At 38.3% G+C, this 13,023-nt stretch overlaps 1 long non-coding RNA gene across 1 annotated transcript in view; it reads left to right on the plus strand.

Moving 5' to 3' along the window:
• Positions 1-431: 431 nt before the first annotated feature.
• LOC309621183 overlaps positions 432-13,023 on the plus strand; it is a 58,583-nt gene continuing 45,991 nt past the window's right edge. The window contains exon 1 of the long non-coding RNA XR_014239796.1: positions 432-6,608. This is a non-coding gene — a long non-coding RNA (uncharacterized lncRNA). The remainder of the gene's footprint in view (positions 6,609-13,023) is intronic.

Here is a 13,023-nt window from a genome sequence, read left to right on the forward strand (position 1 = left end):
ACAGCATTCCACAAGTGATAAATCCCTTTTCTTTCCCACATAAGCGCCACGCACTGGCATCAGGCTATCTTCTGATGAGCTGATCTTCTTGTACAATTAATCAACTTAAGCTTCTTTGCACAGGGCAGTCTCTCAGCTGAAAATAGAGGAATCTTTGTGACTCGTCACCTCCTCTCTCACTCTACACCTAAACAGTCAACAATTCTGATGAATTTACATTCCAGATATTCCTCCAATTAAGTATTTCTCAAGTTAGCATCCAGCAATCCTAGGACAAGGGAGGAGTGGTCAATAAACATAGAAAGTCATGGCAAAAAATTCAACATTCACTGTGTTCATTTAATGAGACGCTTAAGCCACATTCTGGAAAAAAACAACAAAACAAACTGACAGTTCTGGGTACGTACTGTTAATAAAGTGCTATTGTTTTGACCTCAAGAGGCAGTAATGCTCCAAGGGGTGCCACCACCTGGGGTACCCTACTACCACCCATTGCTTGTCAAGCAATTGCCCACCTCCCTGGCTTCTGACTCCTCTCTCTGGAAAATTTGGAATATTCTGCACGCATTCAAAATGCAATGACTATTTCTTTTCTCATGCTTTCCATTTTGCCCACCTGGAGCTGGATAACTGTTCTCACTGTTCATTTCAAAGTGTGCCTCCCACTGTGTCAGCTGTTGACCTGGAGAAAGGCCACTCGATCATCCAGCTGTGATGTAAAATGTAATTGAGAATTGTCCCTGGGCTGATGCATATTCTCCTTTGAGACTCCACTGATTGAAGTTGGGTTACATACAAGTGTGAGTATAAACATATTTCCCATATCTTTTTGACATTCAGAATGGCTTGTATTCTTAAGAACAAGAAGAGGACTTTGGTATTCAAGGGGATGTCTCTGGGCTGATAAGATAAAGTCGTGAGGATAGTTTCCCATTCTTTGGGAAATGTCTGGGATGTATGTTGAGGGGTAAGGGAGTTGTCAGGCCAGTTCTGTGATCTAATTCCCTGCAGATGAAGTTTCCTTCTTAAAATCAGTTCTTGGTGTTACTTATTACTTTGCTGCCATTGGGTCAAGGAAAAACAATTTAAACTTCTAAGCTTTAGAGTCTAAGGCATGGGGCTGTCTCGTGAGCAGGAAGATGGAAGAAAGAACATTTCCCAACTTCTTCCTCTTTGTGTGAATTCTGAATAACAATCTAGTTATAGACAGGGCAGCCCTCTGCATTACTGGGGGAAGAGTTGATACTTATACAATCCAAGCAGGACATCAGGCCCTCTGCTCACCATGGAGAATTATTTTTATTGTTTTGCTTCATGTCCAACAACTGAGGTGAGCGGTACTGAAAACAGAATACAACTAAACTCTCATATCATTGCCATAGTAACCTATCAGATGACCTAATGTTAATAAGTTTTGTTGGGAGTAAAGGTAGATAAACACTCTTTTTTATTTTATTTATTTATTTATTTATTTTTGAAACCCTTTTATAGGAACATTTTTGCGAAAGCATCAGAGTACACCCAGAACTGTCTGTAAATGAACACTCTTTTTTAAAAAACAGTTTTATTGACATACCACAAATTCACTAAATTGTTCAATTCATTGGTTTTTAGTATATTCACAGAGTTGTGCCTCCATAATCACAGTCAATTTTTGAATATTTTCATCATCCCAAAAAGAAACCTCATACCCATTAGTAGTCTCCTACCATTTCTCCCATCCTTCCATCCCTAGGCAAGCACTAATCTACTTTCCATCCATGTAGATTTGCCTATTCTGGACATCTCATATAAATGGATTCATACGATATGTGGTCTTTTGTGGCAGGCTTCTTTCATTTAGCATAATATTGTCAATGTTTATCCATGTATGGTAGCATGCATCAGTACTTTATTCCTTTTTGTAGCAGAATAATGTTCCATTGTATAGATAGTCCACATTTTGTTTGTCCATTCATTAGTTGATAGACATTTTAGTTGTTTCCACCCTTCGGCTATTTTGAATAATTCTGTGATGATCATGTACTCATTTTTGTGTACACATGTGTTTTCAGTTCTCTTCGGTATATACCTAGTAGTGAAACTGATTGGTCATATGGTAACTCTGTGCTTGACTGAGCAGCCACCGAGCTGTTTTCCAAAGTGGCTGCACAATTTTACATCCCCAGCAGCAATATATGAGGGTTCCCATTTCTCCATGTTCTCACCAACACTTGGTATTATCTGTCTTTTAATTCTAGCCATGCTAGTGGGTTTGAAGTGGTATGTCACTGTGGTTTTGATTTGCATTTCCAAGAATAAGCACTCTTAAAATATCTCTAACTCACTCCCATGTAAAAAGTGAATATTTAAATTCAATTAATTCCTGGATAGACCATGTCTGGAGAGGCTGCTAAAATTGTTTAAAATAGCTGACTAATTATCAGTCCTTATAGGAAGACCTTTTGTTACAGAAGATAATATCTTGGTTTAGGATTCAGAAATCATCATTTTAAATCATTAAATTCCCAGAGCCAGTTCCAGCTTTAACCTTAATCAATGATTCAGTTTTTACTAAGGGTAGAGGTGGTAAGAATTAGGGAAAAATTAATTGTGTATTCATTTGACAAGTTGTACAAGTTGTTTATCTTCTCTGTGGCTAAGTTTTCTCATCTACAAAAACGAGCTTAATAATAGTACTTAACTCACACCATCATGTAAGGATTAAATGAAATCTTTTTCCATGTAAAATTCGGTGCCTAACTGAAAATAAATGTTAGCTACTACTAATTTACAGGTGAATAGCAGAGGTTTTACCTATTGTAAGAGCTCGAGAAAACATCCTCTGCAAATATGAAGGATTTATTGAACATATTGATCAGCTGTTTTTCATCTCTAAAAAAGTTATTTAAAGACATTAGCTCAAAAGTTTATCAGAAACCTAAGTTAGCTACTAGTAAGAACAAACTCTGAAACAGTCTATTAAGGGAGGTGGTATACTGTCCTTTGCAGCAGTCTTTAATGATGGGAAAGACTTGCAGCTTTTCAGCAAGTAAGCTACCATCTTACCAAAGGGTGAAAGTGGCGTCTAGTTCCCTCAACCTAATAATTCTTTGCTTGTTACAGACTGAAGGTCTTTGGATTCCCTGGCAACCTAGGAAATATAACTCCCAGGCCTTGAATTCCTCAGCCTTGTCCTCAGAGATGAAGCTGGACAAAACTATAAAGTAGGTAATGCTTGTGGTTTTTTTGTTGTTCTTAGTTGCTGCTTCCTCATCCTGTTTGTTGCCCTTTGGGGAGCCAGTGCCTGCACGAGGCGCCCTGTTTACAAAGGGTCTTTTGGCATGGATCCTACTCTTCCTATTCCCCTCAGAACCAGATATGCTAGCCTTCTCTTGATCCTCTACTCCAGTCCCATCTAAACTTACCTTAACTCTGAACAACTTTTTCCATAGCTGATAATTCATTCCATAAGCCTCTATTGAGTACTTACTATGGGTCAGGCACTGTGCTAGGCTCATAGATGACTATAATATGATCCAAGCCCTGTAGTAGAATGGAGAAGATCAACAAAAGGCCAGTGGTTATAAAACAGTGTGATAATAATGGGGTAGCATATATGTCAAGGGTTGCTAGGAAAATTAAGAGAGTTAATAATTGTGAAGCACTTAGAACAGTGCCTGGCACGTAATCATTAAATGCATGTTATTAAATAATTTACATGCCAGAAGAGGGTTATGCCCTGGGGGCTGTAGGAGCACATACTAAGACCACCCATCCCAACCTGAAGTACTGAAAGCCTGAGCTGTGTGTTGAAGACGGTTAAGATTTAGCCAAGTTAAGATGTGGAAGAAACGTGTTCCATGTAGAGGGAACAGCATCTGAAAACACAAAGAGACATGAGAGAAGATGACATATCTCAAGAAGTTCAAAAGGTTCATCATGGCTAGAATATAGGCAAAATGGGAAGAAACAGGGCCTGAGACTCAGGTCAATAAATTGCTTTAATGGCCTCTCTCAGCCTCTGTTACATGAGTCATGCTTTGCCATCAAGGAACACTGGGGAGGGGAGTGGGTATTGGGTAGGCAAGCAGTAGCATTTGCCATAGTAAAACATCAAGAATGGTGTTGGGAAATATTTTCAGGCCTTAAGTACCATTCAAGTTAATGTTATGACCTATGTTTACAGTGATCTTTTCCATAAATATAATTAAAATTGAATAAAGCCGCAGGATGTTTGAAAGAATATTAAAAAGTTATTTAACTTTTTAGAACTTACAAGAAATCTAGCAGTTGTTCCAGTTGAGAGCTGCACTTTCCAGGTATTGAGGGTCAATACTGTTGTTAGATCAAGGTGAGATCCTGAATAAGATACGATGTACTACTGGTTTACTACTTAATGAACTATGCTTGATTAGTTACTTAGCTCTCAGTGCCCTTTGGGAAAAAAAAATCCTATTGAATGCTGTGTAGGTGACATTTCCAATATAAATAGGGCCACCTTTCATTTAAGTTCCAAGGAAATGTTGAAGGAATAATATGTATGTGTTAAAATACTGTAATTTAAAATAAAATTGAAAGCCAGAGTCACAGAAACATATAGAGTGATATCTTGTGATAGGCAGTATAATTGGTTCTTATAACCCCACCAGATACTTCATGTGCCCTGTAAACGTGCTTTAAAATTCATCAATTTTTCCATTGAAATGTGATTATTATTTGGGGGATGACTAACCAAATACTTATTACCACAAAGCTAAAATGTTTTGTTAAAACATATTAACATTTTTAAGTAATAATATTTTCAAAATATATAAAATTTGCTACAGTATAATTCTTCAGGACTAAATGTAAATATCTTGGGAAAATTTCTGTGGTATTTTAGGAGCTTCAGGACCTGTCCCTAGCCTACTTTCCCATTCTTACTGGCCTCTAATCCCAAATGTATTCTCTACCCTACAGTCAAATTAAAATACTGACTCTCTTTTCACTTCCTACTTCTTCATCTTTGCACACTGTGTTCCTATCGTCTCATTTTTTTCCCCTCTTTTCCTCCTCTAATCATTTGAATCCTCACAGTTTTTCAGTGCCTACTCTTTCACGGAGCGTTCCGTGGTTCCTTCAGTCATAACTAAATTTACTTTTTTTTTTTTCACTCCGTAACTCTATGTATTTACTCTTCCGTTATATGTTACCTAGCTTTACATGCTTTTCTGTCAGTGCTCAAGCTACTGCGTTCTGGTTTCTGCCTCTTCCACACCACTGAGGGTGGCCTTCAAAAAATACCTTCTCTGACTTGCCAAATCCAGCAGAAATTTTTTCAGTCCCTATGATACTCTCACCATTCCCTCATTTAAAGCTTTTCTTCCCATCTTCTGCCCAGCCCTTTGAAGGAGGACTCGGTTTCAGACTTGCTATTTCACAACATTTGGACGTTGGGTCTACTCGCTGGGCCATAAGTTGTTCTTCCACGGGTGGGTAGAAGGTGCCACAACGTCATGGCCCATCACAGCCATGTGGCAGCCCTAATCCTCCCAATGGGACATGTTATATACTCATTGCATTGGCAAAGTGGTGAGCAGAGCCTTTGGGGAAGGGAAGAGATGACAAAAATTATAGCTAACCTTGTTCATATGTTCCTCTTCCGAAATGTGACGTAATCACTCTCACTTCTTAAGTCAGACAAAGATATCATATGGTATCACTTGTATGTGGAATCTAAAAAAATGATACAAATGAACTTATTTACAAAACAGAAACAGACTCACAGACTTAGAGAATGAACTTATGGTTACCAGAGGGTAAGGGTGGAGGGGAGGGATAGATTGGGAGTTTTGGACTGACGTGTACACACTGCTATATTTAAAATGGATAACCAACAAGGACCTACTGTATAGCACAGGGAACTCTGCTCGGTATTCTGTAATCACCTAAATGGAAAAAGAATTTGAAAAAGAATAGATGTATATGTTTAACTGAATCACTTTGCTGTACACCTGAAACTAACACAACATTGTTAATCAACTATACTCCAATAAAAAATTTAAAAAAACCTCTCACTTCTTATGAGTGTTGTGATGATTATTGCTATCTAACATACTATTTATCTCACCTCCTTAGCTTGTTTATTTTCTGCATCCCCACTAAATCGTAAGTTCTATGAGGACGAGATATTTTACCTTTTTAGTTCACTGTTGTGTCCCTAGCACCTAGAACTGGGCCTGGCACATAAAAGACACTTAAAAAAAAAACAAACATTAGTTGAATGAGTAAATGAAAAGTACCTAACATACGAGAGTCATTCAATAAATTATAGCAGTACTGAACCTCAGGGAATTCTATACTCTTGTTAATTATTATAATATAGGTAAGAAGTTTCTCTCTCCCCTTTGGGTAGTTTAATCTCGTTTTTTTGCAACTTTATGGGTTTTTACTGTGGTTGCTTTTTATTGTTTCTCTTTTGTACTTTTAGTATGTACACTTTTTAGCTTGATTTTATAGTAACTTTCTGTTATTTTGTATTCTAGATGGGGTATCTATAAGGTGGACTTCTTAGAGAAGACTTGGAACTTGAAAAGGATGTCTCAATCACTTCAAATTCCTTTTGAAAGAAGGCAAAGCAGAAATAGGTAAGAATATGTTGAGTGAAATACAAAGATCGTTTTATGGGTAGAGGCAGATCCTCCTGGCTGTTTTGAACTCAGTACATATTTTTGTCATTATTGAAAGGCTTTGGACTAGAATACATTTTGAAAAGCAATTACATAGCGATTGGATAATTCCTGTGCTGATCACCTCATGTATGAGATTAGGCTGTCGATCCCCCATGTGTAGAGCCTGCTTAAGGTGTTAATCCCAGTAATGATACAGAACTCTTCACACATTGGCTTGTCAGGTGACCAGAAGCCAGAGATAGGTGAGGATAAGGATGCCACTATTACCATGAAAGAGAAATAAACTAAGTGAATCATATGGAAATAAAATCATGCTTTTGGCTTCATAAATGTTTTATTACTTCCAGCCAGCTGATCTACTTACACTTGTCACTTTCTGGCTCTTCATGTATTTATTCAACAGCTACTATTTGTGGAGCATCTGCTATAGATTTTGAGTCCCAGCTTCATACTTACTAACTGCATATGGAAATAATAATAGTACCTGCTATGTAAAACTGTGGACATACTAGCTTTTCACTGTTGAGTATGATGTTAGCTGTAGGTTTCTCATACATGGCCTTTATTGTGTTGAGGTATGTTCCCTCTGTGCCCACTTTCTGGAGAGTTTTTATCATGAATGGGTGTTGAATTTTGTCAAAAGCTTTTTCTGCATCTATTGAGATGATCATATGGTTTTTATTCTTCAGTTTGTCGATGTGGTGTATCACACTGATTGATTTGCGGAGATTGAAAAATCCTTGCATCCCTGGGATAAATGCCACTTGATCATGGTGTATGATCCTTTTAATGTATTGCTGGATTCGGTTTGCTACTGTTTTGTTGAGGATTTTTCCGTTTATGTCCATCAGTGATACTGGCCTGTAATTTTCTTTTTTGTGGAATCTTTGTCTGGTTTTGGTATCAGGGTGATGATGGATGGTCTCATAGAATGAGTTTGGGAGTATTCCTTAGACTGTGGACATATTAAATAAGCAAATATACTTGAAATAGGCTTCAGCAAACAGAAAGGTCTCAACAGATGTTAATTATCCTAGAGGCAATACATTTCCTTTTTTTAAACACATCTTTATATTAAATTGCCATTGCTTGCAAGCAAGAGTCTTAATTTAAAGAAACTGCAGCCCAGAGAGGTGACATGACCTGATTGAGATCATACAGCAAAATGAGTGGGAGGTATATCTAGAAACCCAAATAATTGATGTTATGAGTCTGGTGCCCCCGAACAGATTATTGAGACTCAAGGTTCCTACACACAGCAGGAGCCTGTGCAATTACTACTGGTCAAAGCAAGCCCACTGGATGTGGGGAATACAGTGCTGAGATCTACTTCCTGTTGATGCTTCCTTTACACCACTGCAAACTTGAGGTCCCCCAGCAGATATACTCCTCACACTATCCTGCCTACCTCCAGTATTACAGGCTCTGCACAAACACTTTTAGATAAAAACACTACCATAAGATAGCCCTTTCATTTCTCTAAATTGTCAAGAACACAGGAGTGGAGAATATGTCTGTTACTCAGATGTTGGCCCACTAGTTGCCTTGCATGTTGCTATGAGTAGTACCTGCCGACGATAGCTTGAATAAATCAGTACTCCTGATAGTAGCAAACCTTCAATCTCCACAAAAAGGCTTGCCGCTCATTGTTATTGCCTTCATGGAACTTATATTCTAGTGGGGAAATAGGATTACTTAAATAATCACACCTTTAAATTAGAGTTACAAACCCCCCAAAAAAAGTGATATGAAAGAAAAAATTTAAGTGGGCCGTGAAAACCTTGATTAAATACAGTAGAGGTCTTTCTCTTAGCAGTTTTGGGGAAATTAAAAAAAAGTTGGTTGGTTATTTCCTCCTTTTTGAAACTCTTCCATTGGAGTTCATGATAGTAGTTCATGATTTTACTCCTAATTTTCTAAACATACTTTTCTGTGCTCCATAGATAACTTATTCTCTGTTACCCGTATTATTATACAAATGTTGCCCTTTCTCTGAGCCCAGTCTTAGGGCCTCTTCCTATCTCACCTCACACTCTCCCAGTTAGTGATCTCACCCACTGCCCAGGGTCAGTTTCCATCTGTTTGCCAATGACTTCCAAATATTCATTTCCAACACAGGTTTCACCCATTAGCTCTAGTTTTATGTATCCAGCGGCCTTGGCAAATTAACCAGTCTCAAACAACATGTCCAACTTAACCCCTCTGTCATCACTCTAGAATATGTTACCATCATTCTCTCATCTGGACTAGCGCAGTAACCTCCTAGCTCATTTCTCTGTTTATACTCTGACCTTCTACCATCTGTTCACCATGTTGTAACCATAGTGATGTTTTTTTAAAAGAATGTCATTGTTCCCTTCATAAGATATATTAGCCATGTGACTTCCCTGGTGGCACAGTGATTAAGAACCCACCTGCCAATGCAGGGGACATGGGCTTGATCCCTGGTCCAGGAAGATCCCACATGCCGCGGAGCGACTAAGCCCGTGCGCCACAACTACTGAGCCTGCGCTCTAGAGCCTGCAAGCCACAGCTACTGAGCCCAAGTGCCACAGCTACTGAAGCCCGTGCACCCTAGAGCCCATGCTCCGCAACAAGAGAAGCCACTGCAATGAGAAGCCCACGCACAGCAACGAAGAGTAGCCCCCGCTCACTGCAACTAGAGAAAGCCCCCATGCAGCAACGAAGAGCCGACTCAGCCAAAAACAAATTTAAAAAATTTTTAAAAAGATATATTAGACATTAAATGAGATCAATCGAAAGGAAAAATTGTCTTACATGTGTGAAATATCATATACAGCTTTATTATTACCATGTCATTTGTAGTAGCAGTATTGAAAACAATGCTTTCATATGTGTATATTAATAAGGGATCAGCTAAGGAAACTATGGTACAGCCACCCAGTGGAATATTATGCAACCATTAGAAAAATGAATCAACTCTATTCGTAAGAGTATGGGATGGATTCCAAGATGTAATGTAAAGTATAAAAGGGAAAGCCCAAAAGAGTGTGTATAGTATGCTATCACTTGTGTTTAATAACTATAAATATTTGTCAGTTTAAATGTTTCTAGAAGAAATTGATCTTACTTGTTGACTCTAGGGAGGGGACCTGAGTGGTTGAGGGACAGAAAAGCTTTCCATTTTATACTATTCTGTATCTTTGCATTGTCTATTCCAAAATATTTTTTTAAGTTTAGGGTTTTTTTAAAAAAGGAATCAAGAACCATACAAAAATCCTGTCCATAACGGTTCAGAAATTATGGGCTTGGGGGTACTAATTAAGGCATAGATACAGGCAGGACTGAAAACAAGAAGACATGTAAAGGCTCTATAGACACCTAGGTCCCCTCCATACTCCATGCAGCCAGGACCCCTAGAAGACAGGATTTGTGCTCTCTGGCAATGTTGAACCAGAAGGACTTTCTATTGCTGTGACTCTCAACCTTGACTGCACATTAGAATCATCTTGGGAGTTAAAAAAAATCCCAATACCCAGGCTGCCCTCCAAACCAATTAAATCAATGTATCTGAAGATGGTACCCTATGAATTATTATTTTTAAAGCTACCCAGATGATTACAGTATGCAGCCATGGTTGAAAACCACTGTTGCAGTACCAGGGAGAAATACTGAAAACAAAGGAAAAATGACCCACAACATCTATGCCCAGTCGGCATAGAGAGACCACCATTCAGCAAGCCCTACCCACACATACAGAGCTATCAGCCAACACTTTAGTGCCTGTATCATGTATATATAAACATCAGCCAAGAATTACTGAACATTTGAGGAGAGCCTCAAACATGAAAGGCACAGACCAAAACAAATGGTTATAAGGCAGGGAACGTAAGAAGGCTTTTTTAAAAAACTACAATTAGCATCCTTAAGAACATGTGAGAAGATTGGCTTCCATAGACCAAGGACAGGATAACCTTTCTATAATTCAAAGAATATCAAAACGCCCTGGAAATAAAATACAGATAACTGAAGTAAAAAATATATATATATACGGTAGGGAATTCCCTGGCGGTCCAGTGGTTAGGACTCCGAGCTTCCACTGGAGGGGGCACAGGTTCGATCCCTGGCTGGGGAGCTAAGATCCTGCAAGCTGCACGGTGTGGCCTAAGTAAATAAACACATAAATAAAGTGGAAATGTTGGAAGATAAAGTTGAGGTCATTCTCCATAACACTGAACAAAAAGAAGAGATGGAAGATAGAAGAGAAAATAAAATTAGAAAATTACCTTAGGCTATCCAACATCTTACAAACAGGAGGTACAGAAAGAAGGAACCAATAAAACAGAGGTGATGAAATTACAAAAATAAAAATACAAGAATTTGTAAAACTGAAGGACATGAGTTTCCAGATGACTGCTCAAATACCATGAATGTAAAAATACCCACACTATGACGCATGACTGTGAGATTTCAGAATGCTGTAGATAAAGAGAAGATCCTAGGAACCCTCAGAGTTAAAAACAAAACAAAACACAGGTAACATACCATGGGTTGAGAATGAGAATGGCATCTGACTTTGTAAAAGCAAAACTAAAATCTGGGAGACAATGGAAATTACAAGCAGAATTCTAAGGGAAAATGATTTCCAAACTAGAATTCTGTACCTGGCCAATCCACTAATTGGATGAAAAAGAATAAAGACATTTTCACATATGCAAGGTCTAAAAATTTACCTTAAATGAACCTTCTCAGGAAGCTACTGGAGGATGCTTCACTAATACAAGGAAACATCAATAAAACAAAAGACGGCACTGAATGAAGAAAGCAGGGAATCTAACACAGGAGAGATATAAGGTGAAGTCCCAGGAAGATGGTGACAGAAAGTTTCAGGATAACCTTGTACAAGCCTAGAGAAAAACCAGGCCAAATTGGAGTAGGAAGACAGAGGACACCTCACACTCTAAAAAATGTTACTGATAAATTGCTTGATGTGTTTGAAAAGTATTGATAGGATATTAAAAGTTCGTTATGAGTTTAGGGGCAAATTGGTTAAGTAGTACATATTACACTAAGAACAAGGAAAATGTAATTATTAACTCCAGGGAAAGCAGATATAGAGAACAAACTACTGGTTACTGGTCGGGGGGACAATATACAAGTGGGGGAGTGGGAGGTACAAACTCTTGGGTGTAAGATGGGCTACAAGGATGTATTGTACAACACGAGGAATATAGCCAATATTTTTGTAATAACTGTAAATGGAGTGTAACCTTTAAAATAAAAAAATTTTAAAAGTATAATAACATAATAAATAGATAAATAAATAATTAAAAAAGAAAAGATACATATAATTGTTACCTGTAAAAAAAAATAAATAAGGGCAGAATTAGGACTAATGAGGGGAAGATTCAGGGAGGCAGACTTCAACTCAATGTAGGGCAGAACCATTAAATAATTAGAATTATCTTACAGTCGAATAGGCTTTCCCCAAAAGCAGTACGTTCCAGTCACTGGAAGTTAGAAAGTATTCCAACACAAATTATGCCAGAAGATGTTCCCAGACTGGGTGTAGAGGTCAGAGTAGATGTATTCTCAGGTCCTCTGTCAAGTTAAGGTTCTATTATTTAAGAGAAGTTATTGCCTTTTAGTTCATTTAACTTGATTAGCTTCATATTTTTTCCATCGCAAAGTTCTCCTCTGAAAAGGTGACACATGCTCCTTGGTATTTGAAGGATGAGAATAACTAGGTCACTGTTTAGGTAATTGCCTTTTGGTTGATATTCTCTCCAGAGATGCCATAGATATATTGAAGTACCAGATTGAAATGTGTTACTTTCCTTTTACTTTTCAATGAGTGTTTGATATACTTAATATTTATAGCTCTCATGATTGAATCCCGGGTTTTGCAGTCCAATATTTTCCTCCCAGAAATATTTCCCAGGCCTACATTTTCACCTCAGAAATTGGTTTAAAGTTTGGACATTGCTTAGCAGCGCACAGCAGTGTAATTAACTTTCCCTTTATTTTCTACTGTCACTTTTCATCTCTTAGGCCAGAGTATTGATGTTTGATACTTTATCCATACCCATCTGAGACTCATAATCAAGAGAAAGTTTTTTTTAAAAATTTATTTATTTAATTTATTTATTTTTGGCTGCGTTGGGTCTTCATTGCTGTGTGCGGTCTTTCTCTAGTTGCGGTGAGCGGGGGCTACTCTTTGCTGCAGTGCGTGGGCTTCTCATTGCGGTAGCTTCTCGTTGCAGAGCACAGGCTCTAGGTGCACGGGCTTCAGTAGTTGTGGCACACGGGCTCAGTAGTTGTGGCTCACGGGCTCAGTAGTTGTGGCTCATGGGCTTAGTTGCTCCGCGGCATATGGGATCTTCCCGGACCAGGGCTCGAACCCGTGTCC

The sequence above is a fragment of the Balaenoptera borealis genome (assembly GCF_965194805.1).
Source record: "Balaenoptera borealis genome assembly, chromosome: X".
Taxonomy (NCBI): domain Eukaryota; kingdom Metazoa; phylum Chordata; class Mammalia; order Artiodactyla; family Balaenopteridae; genus Balaenoptera; species Balaenoptera borealis.